The 20,308-nt window shown below is 56.8% G+C and overlaps 1 protein-coding gene across 1 annotated transcript in view; it reads right to left on the bottom strand.

Moving 5' to 3' along the window:
* Positions 1-20,016, bottom strand: part of LOC138521303 (uncharacterized) — a 44,732-nt gene extending 24,716 nt beyond the window's left edge. Inside the window, exon 1 of the mRNA XM_069634038.1 lies at positions 19,839-20,016. The gene's annotated coding sequence lies outside the window, so the exon portion shown is untranslated. The remainder of the gene's footprint in view (positions 1-19,838) is intronic.
* Between the last annotated feature and the right edge of the window lie 292 nt (positions 20,017-20,308).

The raw sequence follows: 20,308 nt of genomic DNA, 5'->3' as shown, positions 1-20,308 counted from the left end.
TGGCTACCATATATGTACCTGGCATCAGCACCCATCCCTCACCCCCACCCATGTCCAGGTACAGAGACTGGCATGCTCTCATGTTCAAAATCTGCATAGGGCTCCCCATGCGGCATTTCAACACATGCAACAACCATGTGCATCACACATCACTGGTCGCACATGCATTACCATGATGTCCCTGCACACATACATGCATACATGGCCTATGGCACACATACAGGCAAGTATCATAGAACCAGCCCACCGCAACATGCCCTGTCTCACACAGTAATGCATGGACACTTACCGCTCAACTCCAGACGGGCCTCCCTCTCAAGGATCTGGGCGTGGAGCGCTGGGCGTACGCGTTCCAGGACCCTCATCTGGATGGAACTCATGCGGCCCCGGCCCCCCTCCACGAGGCGCCGGGCCTTCACAAGGGTCCTGGACCTCAAGTCCTCCCAGCGCTTCTTGATCTTCAGGACGTCGCGGGTTGCCACCCCCTCCGCGTTGATGGCAACCACACAGTCGGCCCAGATCCTCTGCCGTCCTTCCTTGCTGGCGCGGGACGATCCAAAGAGGGCATCATACTGCCCCAGGACATGCTCCACCAGGACACCAACTTCGGTGACAGTGAAGCTGGTGCCCCTCTGCCCCTCTGGCCTGGGGTTGCCACTGGTGCCAGATGTGGAAGTGCCCGACATGGCAACCCCAGAGGCAGGTGTGGGTGGGCAACTGGGTCCTGGGGCTGGGCTGTGGAGCGATGTAATCCCAGTCGGGAGTCTTCAGTTCCAGCAGGGGTGGACACAGCAACTGGACCCCTGCAGATGGCTAATGTGCAGGCACCAAATGGCAGGGCACGGTGGCAGCAGGCAGGCAGGCAGGCAGCAGCAGATGGCACGTGGGAGGCTGCTCGGGGCACTGGGGGGCAGTAACTCGGCCTTCTGGGCAGGAGCGTGGTCTTCCGTGTGTTTTCGCGTGGCCAGCTTGATACGGAGTGATTTGGCACGTGAAAATCCTGCACGTCAGCGTGAAATCCGAGGAAAGGCCCTTAGCGCGTAAGCGCGTCAGCACGCATACGCGATTCTATTGGACCAGAGTCCCTCAGCGCGTAAGCGCATCTGTGACGTGACCCGCACGGGTGTTCCCCACTCAGCATGTGATGACGGGGCACACGTGGAGATACTGCACGTCAGAGTGTCATCGCGTGTAATTGGACAAAAGTGCGCGTACACGCGATTGGCCTATGTACGTGTATTTAATGGGTGCGCGGGCACTTACACACGCAAGTACATCAGCGAACCTGTATCCCGTGGTGCGTGTGAATTTCCACACGCTATTGGACTGGGAACTGGATTCCAGGGGTGCGCGGGTCACACGCTGTATCCCGTGGTGCATGTGAATTTCCACACGCTATTGGACTGGGAACTGGATTCCAGGGGTGCGCGGGTCACACGCTGTATCCCGTGGTGCATGTGAATTTCCACACGCTATTGGACTGGGAACTGGATTCCAGGGGTGCGCGGGTCACACGCTCGCCTAGAACACGCGCAAAGCATAAATTTGCGGACTTTAACAATAACAAGCTCAGACGGCAGGATGAACATACCGTTCCTAGCAGCAGTGGCAGTGGGCTACCAAAGGAGGAGGAGGAGGATAGTCAGGGCCAGAATATTCACACCCAGAACCAGCCTTTTCGGGATGCCTGATGACCAGGTGTATGGGAGGTACAGGTTTCCACCACACATCATACTGGACCTGGTGAGTGAGTGGGAGGATGACCTCACATCACCCACCCTGTGCTCCCAAGCACTCAGCCCCCTGGAGAAGGTCCTCAATGTACTGCACTTCTTAGCCACTGGATCATTTCAGCGGACAAGTGCCATAGTGGGTGGGGTGTCACAGGCCACCCAGTCACACTGCCTACACCAGGTCTTGAACATCATCACTGCACGCCCATCAGTCCGCAGGCACATATACCTGCCCAGAACACCTGCAGAAAGGCATGCTGCCGCCCTGGATTTTTACGCTGTGGCACGATTCCCCAAAGTGCTAGGTGCCATCGACTGCACCCATGTGGCTCTACGTCCCCCCAGGGCATCTGAGCACATCTATAGGAACCGCAAGCACTGGCATTCCATCAACGTGCAGGTAGCATGTAATGCCAAGGGAATCATCACCTCAGTATATGCCAACTATCCCGGCTCCACCCACGACAGCTTCATTTACCGAATGTCCACCCTAAGCCGGGACCTAGAAGCTGGGCGGCATGGCGATACATGGCTGCTTGGTGAGTATGTATGCCACTGCACATGCATGCATGTTGGATACTGAGCAAGGTCACAACCCCACCAATGATACCAATCACCACCTCCACAGGGGACAGTGCCTACCCTCTCAGCCCCCACATGATGACGCCAATTCGGAACCCCACCACGCCACCCCAGGTAAGATATAACACAGCCCACATTACAACCAGGGGCATAGTGGAGCGCACATTCGGAGTGCTAAAGTCACGCTTTCGCTCCCTTGACCGTTCTGGCGGGCAGCTGTTATACGCTCCCCCAGTAGTGTGCAGGATCATAGTGGCAGCATGTGTCCTGCACAACGTTGCAACACGCCGGGGCCTGGCCGTGGACATGGTGGTGGCCCCACATCCCCAACCACATGCACAGCTGCTGCGCATGGGAGGGGAAAGGGCACGGGGGGAGGCAGCCCGTACACAGCTAGTGGCTAATTACTTCACATAGAAATCACACCCCTGCGGAGTGCACACTGCCCTTGCACATTCCATCTGACAATAAATGATGACTCAACCTGACACTTATCCTGAATGTCTGGAGAATGAACCGGGAATACCATGTCAGCCTGAGATTGTTCACCTGGAAGTGTCACAATGTGTGCATCCCTACCCACACAGACACCACCAATGCAGTTTTGTGAAGTTACACATTGAAGCAGCTAAAATGAATACCCACTTGCAAAATGCAACAAGAGGACAGTGCCATGTCAGCCAACCCAACCCCAGCACTGCCACACGACACACCGTGCCATGTCATGCTAATTGCAGGTAAACAAAGTAATCCCCACAACATGACATCAGTCTCACTATGTACAGTGGCACTATTAGAAACCTGCAACACCTGAAATGCTCACAGCAATGCCGGACCAACAACATACTTGAGCACGTAGTACCATTAACATGACATCACAAATGTTACATATTAGTAGTCTCACCACCTGGAAATGCCTGCACTCCCACCACTACCAACTGTGCAGTGTTGTCGCCATGTAGAGTTGTAGGTGCACTGCTGCCAACATGGTCCCCATCTCCAGACTAGAGGTCCTTGTGTGGACATGAGGAAGGGACCTGCAAATTGGGAGGTAGACACAGAAGAAGAGTTACACATCAATGCAACATGCAGTGTACAACACAACAGCAATATGCACTAGGAATGTATACACAGTATTGACTACAGACTGGCCACACAGCTCATGGGAGTCCAACGTCACTGTGTAATTCACTGTCACTTGGGCACACCCTTTGCAAGCCCATGGAAACGGGAAGCAGGAGGGGTGTGTGTGACTCAAACCCAAGCATCTGAACCAAATACATTACAAGCCTGCATGTGCCCAGCCACAATGCAGCGTATGCCCACAGGAACCACGGAAGCCAACAGATCGTCCCAAAAAAATTGGGAATAAAAGAAATAAAAATAAAAATAAAAATAAGAAACAATCAAAAATGGCCATTGATGGGCCCGGGGGGGTTGGGGAGGCCACCCAGGAGGTCCGAGGACAGGATGCACACCAGAACCCACCTGCGTGGATTCTGGGAAGATAAAACACCTCCATGGGCTCATGGCCCACACGGCTACCCTATTGTGGGAGTATCACTGCTGTCGCTATTATCACCCTGTGCAGCTGCATCCGGAGGTGGTTGCACTATGGGAGGCAGCCCACGCAAGGCCCTAGTCTGCTCCTCCATGGCTGCAAGCATGCGGGTGTGGTAGGTCTGGTTCTGGAGGATGAGTGTGCGGAGGTCCCCATGCAACAACTCACGGGATGCCCGGACCTCCGCCCTCGTTGCCTGCATCTCAGCTGAGAGCGTACGGGTGAGACGCTCCAGCTGCTGTTCTGTCCTTTGGTGTGTTGAAGCCTCAAGCTCAACAAGAGTCGTCCTGAGGTGAAGGAGCTCCTGCCTCAGGGCTTCCCTGTGGCCCTGGGACTCAATGGAGATGGCCTCCTGCAGAGTCGCCAGTGCCGCCCGCCTGTCCCTGTTGGACCCCAACATGTCCTCCCTGTGTGACTGGCAGATGGAGTCGGTTGCCTGCTCTAGTCGCTCCATCAGCCTTTCTGGGGGGACAATGGAAGTGGCCACCCTATCCATGGCGTGAGCCATCATCTCGGATGATGCAGCCTGTTGGGTTGCCATACCGTAAATGGATTGCTCCCATGCGGTATTGCCGGGTGGCGTACGGCCACCACGTCGGCGGGCACCACACCTGTCTGGGGCAAGGCGAACTGCGCCTTGCTGTGCCGGCACTGCCTGAGGCTGCAGGACTGCATTCCCCCTCTGATCTGCTGGCCCAGGAACAGGATCAGATGTCGCGGAGTGTGACCCTGCATCCGTAACCACCGAAGGCGTAGCTGTCAACACTGACATCCCCATGGAGGGTCCTGACCCTGGTGCAGGTGGGTGAGACAGAACAGATTCCCTCCCTGGAACACTCACCTGCGACGGCACGTAGGTCTCATCCGAATCAACACCTGAGTACAGCTCGGGGGAGGTGCAGCCAGAGACACCCCTTGAGAGCACGACCTGCAGCACTTGTGGGTTCTCCCCCACCACCACACCACGTCCCTCACTGGTGGTTGGTCGGCCCTCGGACCCCTCCTGGGTCTGCACCATCTCCACAACCCCAGCAGTATCAGGTGCGTCTTCCCCTGCAAAGACATGAAAACAAAGAAATGGAAACAGGCATTAGCACCATGGCACACAATGAGGGCTGAGAAGCAAGAGAACCAGTACTTGATTGACACATGTCCCACATGACTAAAACCCTCCCATGCATGCACCCTCACTGCGTATGAAGTGCAGGCAAATGGCACACACTGATGACACCAAGATGGAAGATGAACACATTTTCTGCATGCTGCCTGGCAGTGGCATCACACATTGGCCTGTGATTGCCAGGTGAAACACACATGCCATCACACAGATGGCATGTACCATTGCTATTGAGTGAAGATGGAGAGGAGGGCAGCACCTATTCATTCAGTCCAGTTCCCGCATGTAATTGCTTTTCTAATTCTAACAGGTCAGATTTTTCACCTGGAGCTGCCAGTCAGAAATGGTCCAATTGCACAGGGACATGTGTGTACAAATGATATCCAGGTAACAAAGTCACTCCACTTTACCATACCCATGTCAGACATGTGACTAGTGGACAGCGACATGCCTAGTGAAAGTGGTGGAATGCAAACAAACTGACTGAATGAACAGTGAAAAATAAGCAAATATGTTGTGGGCAACTGGCGTGCAGTTGGGCTAGATGTCTACTGTTGGCAGAAGGGATACTGCTATGGCCAAATGCAGCTGCGCAGGAAGGATTATAATAATAATAATAATAATAATAATAATTAGGCTTTTATATAGCGCTACAAACCCTCAGGTATCTGAGCGCTGCTTATTATTACCCACGGTGTGTGGTGCTCATTTATCGACCTCGGAAGGATGAAAGGCTGAGTTTGGCCCCGCCGGGATTCGAACCTGCGTTAACAGGCTCTGCACGGGTGTCAAAGCGGGCGCTCTACTCGCTATGCCACTTGATTGCATGAAGCACATGGCTGACCCATACGACTCAGGTGCACACACTCTCACCTGGCACACAAACAGAAGCCCTCACACACACACCATGCACATGGATGACACACACATGCATGTGCACTCACCGGACAATGCCTCGTAATCAGCCAGATCTCCCACGCCTTGGATCTGTTCCTCCGTGACGTAGGTCCCAGCGACTGACTCATGTGGAGTGAGTTCCATGTCTACTACTGGAGACCCACCTCCAGTCACTAGAGTTGCGGCATGACTTGAGGCCAGCTTACTCTTTGCCCTGCGCTTTAGGTCATTCCAGCGCTTATAGCAATCATTGGCTGTGCGCCTCACAATTCCAAGGGCACTTACGATGTCCGCAACGGTCTGCCAGTGTGCCTGGCGTTGTGCAGGTGTGGTCTTGGATCCTGCAACAATGACCATCTCGTTGTCATGTCCGGACACATACTCGACAAGTGCATTCAGTTCGTCATCCGTGAAGCTGGGCTTCCTGGACGGGCCGGACTGTGTAGCCGTGTCTGGGGCATCAGCCTGTGCCGGACGAGCACTCTTCCTCTTCCGCTTGGAAGGTGGTGGTGATCCTGAGTGTCCTGCGCCGCTCTGGACACTAGGGGCAGGAGCCCTGGTGGACTCTGTATCAGGAGTGTGGGATTGCACACTCAGCATGGGAGTTGGTGCAGGCATTGGCTCTAGTGTGATGGTGTCAGGGGGAATGTCAGCAGCATGGACTAGGACCGACACTGTCCTGGCTGGGTGTGTGAGGGCTGGGGTGGATGGAGCCGCAGCTGCCCCTGCAGCCTCTCCGCCCTGCCTCCTTGGTGCAGCAGATGACCTTGCTGCCCCAGATCCACGTGGCATGATGGCATCAACGTGCACCAGGCACGTGTCGTAGCCCTGCTGACCTGGAAGTCAGCCATGGAGTCAGCCAGGTCTGGTGCCACAATGGGCTGGTCCAACAAGGGCTGAGCATGGATGGTGTCAGCCACATCAGCCTCAATGGGAGGGGGGGAGGGGGGGGATTATGGGTGCCCGTGACTGGTCCTCCACACATGGGGGGACAGGCTCACCCTGCAAGTTACGACCACGTCCCCTACCGGATCCACCACGGCCACCACTTGTGGCTCTTCCACCTTTGCCACCCTTACGGAATCCTCGCCTCCCAGCCATGGCACTGATGTTAATGTGCGTATGGGAGTGGATGTAGACTATTGTCCTGGGCAATTGGGGGTCAAAGGGGTTGGGTACCAGATGGTAATTGTACCCTAGTGCTCTAGCAAGGCTGAATGTAACCCCTGGGGAAAGATGACGGGTCACGCAACGCACAGGAGGCCCAAAAAAGGGAGATGACGTGCACGCAACCCCTCCTAGACCACGTGTGCAGAAAGAAAAACCTGCACTACGCTGTGGCACCCAGAAACACAAGAATGAACGTATGCGTGTCACACGCAGCCTAGAATGACCTCTGAAGGGGTAGGCTACACACGGGGCAAGCACAGATGTTAGATACGTGCGTGACTCACCGTCTGCCTGGTAAACGAGCGTGTAAAAGGAGCACGTTTGGTTGGCAACACCCCCGCCAAAAGAAGATTTGTACGCTGTCTGAGGAGACAGGACAACAGTAGAAGGGAACACTGTTTGAGGGAACAGGCCCAGGTAAACCAGTAAAATCGAAAGAAGAGAAAAAGCTGTCAGAGGTAACAGGGAATACGAACTTGAAACGCCGTGAAGTAAATCGCGTGTGAAACGACAAGAAGTACAGAATTCACCCACTCGCTCTCCACGAAAAGCACGTACAAGGAAGTGGTGTTCTACGCGTACCTTTTATACAGGCCCACACGTCCAGCGTCACTTACGCGGCGTGTACGCGCTAGGGCCATTTCCACCAATTACACGCTTTGTCACTTCTGCGTGTAGGGACATTTCCTCCAATTACACGCTTTGTCACTTCTGCGTGTAGGGACATTTCCTCCAATTACACGCTTTGTCACTTCTGCGTGTAGGGACATTTCCTCCAATTACACGCTTTGTCACTTCTGCGTGTAGGGCCATTTCCACCAATCACACGCGATGAGACTCTGACGTGCAGTCTTTCCACGTGTGCTCTGTCATCACGTGCTGTGTGGGAAACACCCGTGCGGGTCACGTCACAGACGCGCTTACGCGCTGAGGGCCTTTGGTCCAATAGAATCGCGTATGCGTGCTGACGCGCTTACGCGCTAAGGGCCTTTCCTCGATTTTCACGCGGACGTGCAGGATTTTCACGTGCCAAATCACTCTGAACAAGCTCGCCACGCGTAAGCACACAGAAGAACAGGCTCCTGCCCAGAAGGCTGAACTACTGCCCCCCAGAGCCCCGAGCACGCTCCCACCTACCATCTGCTGCTGCCTGACTGCCTGCTGCCCACGTGCACTGCCATTTGCTGCCTGCACATCAGCCAGGGGTGCTGTTGCTGTGACCACCCCTGCTGGTACCGAAGACTCCTGACTGGAATTCCATCGCTCCACAGCCCAGCCCCAGGACCCAGTTGCCCACCCACTCCTGCCTCTGGGGTTGTCATGTCGGGGCAAACACCATCTGTGACCACTGACAACCCCCGGCCAGAGAGGCAGAGGGGCACCAGCTTCAGTGCCACCGAAGTTGGTGTCCTGGTGGAGCAAGTCCTGGGGCAGTATGATGCCCTCTTCGGAAGTTCCCGCGCCGACAAGGAAGGACGGACTCGGATCTGGACTGACATCGTGACTGCCATCAACGCGGAGGGGGTGGCAGTCCGGGACTTACAACATGTCAGGAAGCGCTGGGAGGACTTCAGGTCCAGGACCCTGAACAAGGCCCGGCGCCTCTTGAAGGCAGCGGATGCCAAGGGGCGCCGGGGCCACTTGTCGGAAGAACAGATGGGGGTCCTGGAACGCATATCCCCAGCGCTCCACGTCCAGGTCCTGGAGAAGCAGACCCGTCTGGAGTCGAGCGGTGAGTGTACATGCATCCTGATTGTGAGCAGTGCGTGTGGTGATTATTCGGTATTGTGCAGGTTGCACATCTGTTTGTATGGGGTCGAGTATGGGTGGGGGTGTACATGGCCGTGGGGCTGACACATGCGAGGGCTGTAATGTGTGAGACATGGATGGTGCTTGTGTGTGTAGGCTTGCATGGCAAATGCAGTTGTGCGTGCACACATGTTTGTATGTATGTGTATGTAAGTAGACATGTCCGTGATGTCACGCATGTATGTTGTATTGGGCTGCATGTATGAGCACTGTGTACATGTGCATGTGTGTGTATTTGACAAGGGTGCAACAGTGATGCAACATGGATGCATGTGACTGCGGTATGTGTAAGCCTGATTGGCAGATGTGACATGGATGCCCGTCTGAACAGTGCGACACTTGGCCGAGGTGTACACATGCATGCAAGTGTGGTGGTGTGTGTACATGTGTGGTGCACTTCCTGTGTTGCATGTGATGTCTGGGTCACCTTTGGCTGCTCATGCTGTTGTATGTGTATGGATGGTGGTGGCAGTTGCGATATGGCTGTGGTATGGCTCATGTGTGCGAGTTGCAATGACATGTGTGTTGGGGATTGTGATGACATGTCTGAGGTTTGCCAATGCCACTCATGTGCAACTGTCATGTGTGTATGTGTCCATTGTACAGTGCCCTGATGCCTGTGTTTTGTTTCTCCCTGTCTGCAGCGTCAACTGATGAAGAGGGCGGAGAAGGTGCTGTGGAGCACAGCGGCGGGGATCCGACCGCCAGCCGGAGACGCAAGGCCCGGCTCCCCTCCCGTGTTGTCATCTCGTCGGGGAGTGAGGAGTCCGGTGCTGCGTCCCAGGCCGCAGCTGCCGGGGGGAGGTCCAAGAGGCGGAGGTTGGAGTTGGACTCCTCGGCAGCAGAAGGGGCAGCGGGGACCCCACAGGGCCCAACAGGGGAAGATGGCACGGAGTCATCCAGGTTGGTGGGGGGTCTGGTGGAGGAGGAGGCCGTGCAAGCACCAGAGACGGGGTCTGGAGGTGGGGATCCCACTGGTGCTAGTGGTGCAGTCCAGGACCAGGCACAGGAGGCAGCACAGGCCGCCGCGGAGGTGCCTGTGTGCAATCCTGTCCCCGATCCTGTCCCTGCATCATCTTGCACCAGCAGGGATGCCTACGTCCAGACCCGTTTCCAGGCAGGGGATGAGCTGACGTCAACTGGCCTTCCTCTGCCTGCGGACGTGGCTATCCAGGTCCGGGTTGAGCCTGTCCTGGCTGGTGTGGCGTTGCGTCAACGGGCCATGCGAGGTGACCTGCAGTCTTTTCATGGAGAGACTGCACGTCATCTCGAATGGCTCGTTGACCACGTCAGCCTGCTGGGACAGGTCACCCAGACCGGATTCCTCCGTCTGATGGGGCTTGTTCCGACCCCCTCCTCAACTGGACCCCCTACGCGCCAGTCGTCCTCTGTGCCATCTTCCCACCCATCAGTCACCTGGGTGCCCTGTGGAGCTGCCTCTGACAGTGCCGTCAGGCTGGTGGAGGAGGCATCCCTGCCACAGTCGGGAGTCGGACGTCCAGCAGGGGTGGCCACATCAACAACTGCACCCCAGCCGGCGGAGGATGTGCAGGCAGCAGGAGGCAGTGCACGGGCAGAGGCAGAGCAGCAGCAGCAACATGGTGGGAGCCATGAAGGCTCGGGGCCTTCGACATCGGAGGGGCAGGCATCGGCCGGAGGGCAGGAGGACCCAGGACAGAGAGTGTCTTCCGTGTGGCAGCGGTTGGGCCACGCCATAGGTGCGGAGCGGCGGCGGGCGGAAGAGGCGCGGCTCACAATGGTCAGGGCGGAGAACTCCATGCGGAGGGCCCTGAGGCGGGCCGAGTGCCTCGAGGCAATCCGCAGGGGGTTGGAGGAGGACACGGCGTCGTCCCTGCGGACCCTCGGGGCCATGGAACTGGATCGCCTCCGGGACATCGAACAGGAGTTCGATGATGCCCTGGCCCGGAACACCACGGAGTGAGCCGCTGGACTTGCCCGCCGCCTTTGTATATAGTTCTTTAGTTTTAGGTTTCCTTTGTTTTTTCTTATGATTTGGAGTCGACGGACACTGCTCCACTTTTTGTATATAGTTGATATTTAGGTAGGTTTTTTAGGAGGTTTCCTTAGTTCAGTTGTGATGATGGACCCTTGTTATTTTTGTACATAGTTCTTTGTTGCATGGAGAGTTTTTACATTTCACTTTGGACAATATTTTATGGATTTGATTTTCTACTTTTGTGTTTTTATGCGGACATGCAGCTTATTTTTTCACATTTACATTGTAGTTATTTTTCTTTCATTACCATTTGTATTTTTGTCCAATACATTTTTTTTCCATTGTTCACTGTGTGGTTTCATCTCATTGGTTTCATGCATATCATGTTGTGTGTTTTCCCATTCAATTTGAAAATCTGTGTGTGACGGACATGGGTTCATTTGCTTCATGAACATTGGGGGTGTAACATGTGTTTTCATTTCCATTTGGGTGAATGGGTTACTTGGTAGGGCTTTTTGGCTGTGGAGGCTGACCATTACGCACATGATTGGGGATTGTGAGGACCTGGTGGGGGCTGCACATGGTGGCAGGGGGGTGGGGGTGCAAGGGGACATGAGTGGGGGCCTGGTGGAGGGTGACCCTGCACTGCTGGGGGGTGGGGGTGCAGGGGGACATGAGTGGGGGCCTGGTGGAGGTTGACCCTGCACTGCTGGGGGGTGGGGGTGGTGGGAGACATGAGTGGGGGCCTGGTGGAGGGTGACCCTGCACTGCTGGGGGGTGGGGGTGGTGGGAGACATGAGTGGGGGCCTGGTGGGGGCTGCCCATGGTGGCAGGGGGGTGGGGGTGGTGGGAGACATGAGTGGGGGCCTGGTGGGGGCTGCCCATGGTGGCAGGGCGGTGGGGGTGGTGGGAGACATGAGTGGGGGCCTGGTGGAGGTTGACCCTGCACTGCTGGGGGGTGGGGGTGGTGGGAGACATGAGTGGGGGCCTGGTGGAGGGTGACCCTGCACTGCTGGGGGGTGGTGGGAGACATGAGTGGGGGCCTGGTGGGGGCTGCCCATGGTGGCAGGGGGGTGGGGGTGCAGGGGGACATGAATGGGGGCCTGGTGGAGGGTGACCCTGCACTGCTGGGGGGTGGGGGTGGTGGGAGACATGAGTGTGGGCCTGGTGGGGGCTGCCCATGGTGGCAGGGGGGTGGGGGTGGTGGGAGACATGAGTGGGGGCCTGGTGGGGGCTGCCCATGGTGGCAGGGGGTGGGGGTGCAGGGGGACATGAGTGGGGGCCTGGTGGAGGGTGACCCTGCACTGCTGGGGGGTGGGGGTGCAGGGGGACATGAGTGGGGGCCTGGTGGAGGTTGACCCTGCACTGCTGGGGGGTGGGGGTGGTGGGAGACATGAGTGGGGGCCTGGTGGAGGGTGACCCTGCACTGCTGGGGGGTGGGGGTGGTGGGAGACATGAGTGGGGGCCTGGTGGGGGCTGCCCATGGTGGCAGGGGGGTGGGGGTGGTGGGAGACATGAGTGGGGGCCTGGTGGGGGCTGCCCATGGTGGCAGGGCGGTGGGGGTGGTGGGAGACATGAGTGGGGGCCTGGTGGAGGTTGACCCTGCACTGCTGGGGGGTGGGGGTGGTGGGAGACATGAGTGGGGGCCTGGTGGAGGGTGACCCTGCACTGCTGGGGGGTGGTGGGAGACATGAGTGGGGGCCTGGTGGGGGCTGCCCATGGTGGCAGGGGGGTGGGGGTGCAGGGGGACATGAATGGGGGCCTGGTGGAGGGTGACCCTGCACTGCTGGGGGGTGGGGGTGGTGGGAGACATGAGTGTGGGCCTGGTGGGGGCTGCCCATGGTGGCAGGGGGGTGGGGGTGGTGGGAGACATGAGTGGGGGCCTGGTGGGGGCTGCCCATGGTGGCAGGGGGTGGGGGTGCAGGGGGACATGAGTGGGGGCCTGGTGGAGGGTGACCCTGCACTGCTGGGGGGTGGGGGTGCAGGGGGACATGAGTGGGGGCCTGGTGGAGGTTGACCCTGCACTGCTGGGGGGTGGGGGTGGTGGGAGACATGAGTGGGGGCCTGGTGGAGGGTGACCCTGCACTGCTGGGGGGTGGGGGTGGTGGGAGACATGAGTGGGGGCCTGGTGGGGGCTGCCCATGGTGGCAGGGGGGTGGGGGTGGTGGGAGACATGAGTGGGGGCCTGGTGGGGGCTGCCCATGGTGGCAGGGCGGTGGGGGTGGTGGGAGACATGAGTGGGGGCCTGGTGGAGGTTGACCCTGCACTGCTGGGGGGTGGGGATGGTGGGAGACATGAGTGGGGGCCTGGTGGAGGGTGACCCTGCACTGCTGGGGGGTGGTGGGAGACATGAGTGGGGGCCTGGTGGGGGCTGCCCATGGTGGCAGGGGGGTGGGGGTGCAGGGGGACATGAATGGGGGCCTGGTGGAGGGTGACCCTGCACTGCTGGGGGGTGGGGGTGGTGGGAGACATGAGTGTGGGCCTGGTGGGGGCTGCCCATGGTGGCAGGGGGGTGGGGGTGCAGGGGGACATGAGTGGGGGCCTGGTGGAGGGTGACCCTGCACTGCTGGGGGGTGGGGGTGCAGGGGGACATGAGTGGGGGCCTGGTGGAGGTTGACCCTGCACTGCTGGGGGGTGGGGGTGGTGGGAGACATGAGTGGGGGCCTGGTGGAGGGTGACCCTGCACTGCTGGGGGGTGGGGGTGGTGGGAGACATGAGTGGGGGCCTGGTGGAGGGTGACCCTGCACTGCTGGGGGGTGGGGGTGGTGGGAGACATGAGTGGGGGCCTGGTGGGGGCTGCCCATGGTGGCAGGGGGGTGGGGGTGCAGGGGGACATGAGTGGGGGCCTGGTGGAGGGTGACCCTGCACTGCTGGGGGGTGGGGGTGCAGGGGGACATGAGTGGGGGCCTGGTGGAGGGTGACCCTGCACTGCTGGGGGGTGGGGGTGGTGGGAGACATGAGTGGGGGCCTGGTGGGGGCTGCCCATGGTGGCAGGGGGGTGGGGGTGCAGGGGGACATGAGTGGGGGCCTGGTGGAGGGTGACCCTGCACTGCTGGGGGGTGGGGGTGCAGGGGGACATGAGTGGGGGCCTGGTGGGGGCTGCCCATGGTGGCAGGGGGGTGGGGGTGCAGGGGGACATGAGTGGGGGCCTGGTGGAGGGTGACCCTGCACTGCTGGGGGGTGGGGGTGCAGGGGGACATGAGTGGGGGCCTGGTGGAGGTTGACCCTGCACTGCTGGGGGGTGGGGGTGGTGGGAGACATGAGTGGGGGCCTGGTGGAGGGTGACCCTGCACTGCTGGGGGGTGGGGGTGGTGGGAGACATGAGTGGGGGCCTGGTGGAGGGTGACCCTGCACTGCTGGGGGGAGGGGGTGGTGGGAGACATGAGTGGGGGCCTGGTGGGGGCTGCCCATGGTGGCAGGGGGGTGGGGGTGCAGGGGGACATGAGTGGGGGCCTGGTGGAGGGTGCCCCTGCACTGCTGGGGGGTGGGGGTGCAGGGGGACATGAGTGGGGGCCTGGTGGAGGGTGACCCTGCACTGCTGGGGGGTGGGGGTGGTGGGAGACATGAGTGGGGGCCTGGTGGGGGCTGCCCATGGTGGCAGGGGGGTGGGGGTGCAGGGGGACATGAGTGGGGGCCTGGTGGAGGGTGACCCTGCACTGTTGGGGGTGGGGGTGCAGGGGGACATGAGTGGGGGCCTGGTGGGGGCTGCCCATGGTGGCAGGGGGGTGGGGGTGCAGGGGGACATGAGTGGGGGCCTGGTGGAGGGTGACCCTGCACTGCTGGGGGGTGGGGGTGCAGGGGGACATGAGTGGGGGCCTGGTGGAGGTTGACCCTGCACTGCTGGGGGGTGGGGGTGGTGGGAGACATGAGTGGGGGCCTGGTGGAGGGTGACCCTGCACTGCTGGGGGGTGGGGGTGGTGGGAGACATGAGTGGGGGCCTGGTGGGGGCTGCCCATGGTGGCAGGGGGGTGGGGGTGCAGGGGGACATGAGTGGGGGCCTGGTGGAGGGTGCCCCTGCACTGCTGGGGGGTGGGGGTGGTGGGAGACATGAGTGGGGGCCTGGTGGAGGGTGACCCTGCACTGCTGGGGGCTGGGGGTGCAGGGGGACATGAGCAGGTGTGCAGGGTAGTCCCCTGTTTTGTGGGCTGCCTGCTGGGGCCGTGGAGGGTGTACAGGGAACACCTGTGAGGACCCACCCAGCCTAATTGCGTGTGATAATTCCCGCACACCCCTGTAATACACGTACCAAGCCAAATCGCGTCTGATCATTACCACGCACCCCTGTAATACACGTACCAGGCCAAATCGCGTGTGATCATTCCCGCGCACCCCTGTAATACACGTACCCAGCCGATTCGCGTGTAGAACTTCCCGTGTACCCCTGTAATACACGTACCCAGCCAAATTGCGTGTGTTATAATTCCCACGTACCCCTGTAATACACGTACCCTGGCTAATCGCGTGTATAACTTCACGCGTACCCCTGTATTACACGTGCCCTGGCTAATCGCATGTAAGACTTCCCGCGTACCCCTGTAATACACGTTCCCTGGACAATCGCGTGTTGAACTTCCCGCGTACCCCTGTAATACACGTTCCCTGGACAATCGCGTGTTGAACTTCCCGCGTACCCCTGTAATACACGTTCCCTGGACTATCGCGTGTTGAACTTCCCGCGCACCCCTGAAATACACGTACCCTGGCAGCCTGGCTAATCGCGTGTATAACTTCACGCGTACCCCTGATATGCACGTTACCCGCTTTGCGTTCCTTGTTTGGCAGCCCTGTAAACTGGTCCAGGGTTAGCGCAACCCTTTGCGATGATTTAGCGATTTTGATGGCTTTTCCTTGCGCGAGGGCGTTCTTGGGGGCGTTACTGGCGCTGCTGCAGGGTCGCTGCGATACTCTGCGCCACGGCTGGTTTGGGAGCCTAAAATCCATGAATACGCTGTGCGCGGAAATCGGTTTTAGCGCACGTGCCTGGCGCAGACAATCGCAGGCGGACACTCTGCGCCAGCCGCTTGCGACACTTTTCTGCGAAATTCTATGAATTACCCTCTTAGTTTGTTAAATTAACTTAGAACCAGGGATCCATTTTAAACGCTGCCTGCAGGCGTATATGGCAGGCAGTGTTTACTTCATATGCACGGTGCAGGGCGAAAGGTGGCGTACACGCTCATGCAACACCGTTTGCCCTGCACTTTTGCATGGCGGAGTGCAAATTACCAATATTCAGAGGTGTGGACATGTGCAGCCAACGTGCATGAGTGCAGGCAGCTGCTGCCGTATTACGTCGGGGACTCGAATATGAGCCCTAGAGGGTAAGGGAGATTATTGGAAAAGACTGAGCGAGTAGGGGTGGGAGTAGTGTACACATGGTCTCTGGAGGATAGCTCAGAGACAACGTGCTATCCTTGGAAACAAAATGACATGGAGCAACGCAGGTTCGATCGCTGCGTCCGCACTTAGAAATCTCCGGGTACTAAGGGTGTTATAAATAACCAATCATATAAGACGCAGGAATTTGAGTTGGGAGAGGTTTTGCATGTATAGCGGCCCACATGCATGGAGGAAGGCTAGACCTAGCGAGGTTGTAGAGGGCACACAGAGCAACCCCAGTTCCTCGATGAGAGGAGCAAAGCAGTACAGTGGGAGCCCAGGAGGAGGCTGGAGTATTAATACAGCCGCCGGAAGACCAGGGTGGTAACGAGTGTTTTTGGTGCAGTGAAAGTGGAGAAGGGCAGGTTTTTACAGATGTTCACGACTTTACGCCTGGCAGCCATAGCTGGTGATGATTTGTTGTGAAGTTTCAGGTCACTGCCAAAGAATACGCCAGATTGCAGCATCCTAACCGTGTTGCGTAAGCAGATCTCATGCAAAGACGTTAAAATCCAGTCACTGCAAATGCAATTGAGCTCCAGATAATGATCTGACGGTGGCAATGACATTTTAAAAATAAATAAAAAGGAACCGCTTATGTAAACTGTGAGCTTCTCCTTTTCAGGCGGAAAATGCTGCCAGGGTTCTGGAAAGATCCTTTTCAGCACAACGCTTTTTCCTGCCCCACGCCTGTGACGCAGGGGACTGACACAGATGATTGACCCTCACAGCTGCAAGATCTGACTCAGATGAATGACCCTCACAGCTGCAGGGTCTGACACAGATGAAGGACCCTCACAGCTGCAGGGTCTGACACAGATGAAGGACCCTCACAGCTGTCAATTCTGACTCAGATGAATGACCGTCACAGCTGCAGGGTCTGACACAGATGAATGACCCTCACAGCTGCAGGGTCTGACACAGATGAGTGTCCATCACAGTTGCAGGGTCTGACCATCACAGCTGCAGGGTCTGACACAGATGAATGACCCTCACAGATGCACGGACTGACACAGATGAGTGACCCTCACAGTTGCAGGGTCTGACCATCACAGCTGCAGGGTCTGACACAGATGAGTGACCCTCACAGCTGCAGGGCCTGACACAGATGAGTGACCCTCACAGCTACATGTCCATCACAGCTGCAGGGTCTGACACAGATGAATGACCCTGGCAGCTGCATGGTCTGACACAGATGAAAGACCATCGCAGCTTCAGGGTCTGACACAGATGAAAGACCATCGCAGCTGCAGGGTCTGACGCAGATGAAAGACCATCGCAACTGCAGGGTCTGAATCAGGCGAATGACCCTCGCAGCTGCATGGTCTGACACAGATGAATGACCCTCACAGCTGCAGGGTCTGACACAGACGATTGACCATCGCAGCTGTAGGGTCTGACACAGACGAAAGACCATCACAGCTGCAGGGTCTGACACAGACGAATGACCCTGACAGCTGCAGCGTCTGACACAAATGAAAGACCATCACAGCTGCAGGGTCTGACAGATAAAAGACCATCACAGCTGCAGGTTCTGACACAGATGAAAGACCATCACAGCTGCAGGGTCTGGCGCAGATGAATGACCCTCACAACTGCAGGGTCTGACACAGATGACTGTCCATCATAGTGAAGAGTGTGCATGGAGCAGGGGTCTGCCACATTAAACTCTCTAGATACTTGGGACTACGTCCCCGGGGCCCATGATCCCTTAAAATTGACTATTCTAGCATGGTCTGATGTGAGTTGCCATATGAAACATCTGGCGAGCAGATCTGTAAGTGTCAATCTGAACCAGCTGGAGAGCTGGGATTTCATTGGGCTGGGATAAGCAGCAGAGACCCTGCAGTCTCCAAACAAGCATTGGCAATGCCAACAGTTTGACCTTTTGTGTAGGCATGGAAAAAACACTCGCCAGGCACAGCCGTAGTCGGATTACCTGGACTTTGATGGTATCAGATGCAACATGGTGAGAATTCCTGGGCCTCTAGGAGCAGTGCCTGGCAAATGCCTAATATTTAAAAACGTATTTGCCAATGCTTGTTTTAAACGGGACTTCAGTGAAGGACATGCAGAGTGCTTGTAAACCGAGTGGCTGAAGACAGACCTGGTTAAGACATTTTTTTATTACAACGGTAGTGGCGTAACAACTCCAATTAAGTCATTAGCTCTCAGAAGACTGCTTTGAAAAAACACTAGCAGGCATTTTGAGTGTGACGTTTGATGGTAAGGCTTGATTAAAGCGAGCTCAAAGAGTTCCCCTGAGGAGGTGTTTTGAGTGGGCAGGGGCAGGAACTAGGTGGGAATGGCCATATGGATTAGCATGGCAGTGGGCAGTCAATGGGTGGCCAAATAATCAAACAACACCTACAAGCTGTATGTCTCTCCTCATATGCCATTCCTCCCTAACTGTACTCTAATGCAATCGTTTCGGCTCATAGGTAATAGCCCAAACTAAAAATGCCCATAAAGGAGAGAGCACCCAGCAGAGTGAGCACCCTGCACTTGAGCAGGACGGATATTCATAGGCTGTTCGAGAAATAGTTGCATGGAACCCAGCACCTGACTCCCAAAAGGGAAGGGGGGGGTCTGAATGGTTATATAGAGGTTTGCAGTCAGTTTACTGTTAGGATTCTATTACAAATGAAATAAGCAGAAAGGCCAGTTTGCATTATGTGCTCAAAATGGGATTGCAGGTTTGAATGACTGTCAGGGATGTCATATTTAAAATATTGCGTTTAATTTGTGTTCCCCAAGTGTATGTGAAGTAGCCAGTGGCTTTTGTGCTGTCTCATTTGAGATTTCAGGGCCAGATGAAGATGCATGGGGGGACATGGTGGCAATGCCCAATGCCCCAACCATTTACCACACCCAGCAAAATGCTGCCACGCCCTCTTTCCAGAGCCCCCCTAGATTCTGTATACCACTGAAAGCAGTGCTGGAGGGGCAAAGGTGCAGGTCCTCTGCATGGAGGGTTTATAGGACGACAAAATGGGGATTTGTGCTTGCACGGTTGCCCAGAGCTCTCACCTTTCATGTGGCATAGCTCTCAACTCACACGCTTTTGGCGGGTGTCACCCGCCTTGTAAACAGCTGACTCACCCGCCAAGACTCCTGCACGGCCATTAATTTCAATGGGCCTCTCACCCGCCAAAAATAAAATCGGGTGTTGTCACCCGCCATTGCGACATAAATGGTTGAGAGCATTGTGGCCATGGAAAAGCCAACCAGTCCTGTTTTTGCTTTGAGTTCTGTGACTTGTAGTTTTCAAATCGGGAATAAAACTACTAGTACCACAACCCAAAGTGAACAAAAAAAGAACTGGATGGCCTTCTTCCGCATAGCCACGGGACACTTAAGGGATCTGGGCTATCTGCCACATTCCCTGCACTGGGTGAAGGGTCCCACAAACAAAAGACTGGTTTAATCTGTCCCTCCAGAACGCTTCCCGTGCCATGGCCTTGACGCCGGTCCCGAGCCCATTGACTACATCCTTACATATTGCTTAACTAGGCGTAACTCATAAGTACGATTAGCTTCAAAGAGTCCTGCTACACGTTTACCTTCCCAAAACAAGCCCAGTGAAACCTTAGAAGAATGGTGCGGAGTCACGATGAATCTAGGTTTACTTACAGGGACTGGACCAGCAAGGAGAACGCGCCTGCAGCAGCTTGCAGTCTTCCTCAAGGTTGTGCCTGGGTCCTCTCAGCACCAGCCAGTCACAGTCACGCTTGGGGGCCCCGGCGATAAATAGGTGAGCAGTCCCCAAGCCACCCCTCCCCTTCTGGCGGCACAGCGAATAGGCTTCGAACTTCTGGGTTTCTGCAGAAGCGGCCTCAAAGCCGCTCCAATAACATACAATCGCGGAAATGCCCCAGGCGAGTGGGTTTAACTGGGGAGGGGGTGCATACTTTTAGAAACGTTTCATCACCCTGAAGCGTGGTATGAAAACTCAAAACAATAAAAAAATAGAAAACCTATTTAGAGCAACTACCGTGCTCAATGTATATGTATCCGGACTGGCATGGGACAGTCATTGTTTATGTTACACAGCAGCAAACCCGCTGGACGATGAGACCGAATATTCTCCAGGGGTGTTGCAG

Source organism: Ambystoma mexicanum, chromosome 13 (assembly GCF_040938575.1).
Source record: "Ambystoma mexicanum isolate Mex_15411 chromosome 13, UKY_AmexF1_1, whole genome shotgun sequence".
Lineage (NCBI taxonomy): Eukaryota > Metazoa > Chordata > Amphibia > Caudata > Ambystomatidae > Ambystoma > Ambystoma mexicanum.
Note: the sequence above shows the minus strand (reverse complement) of the source record. Positions and strands in the feature narration are given on the sequence as shown.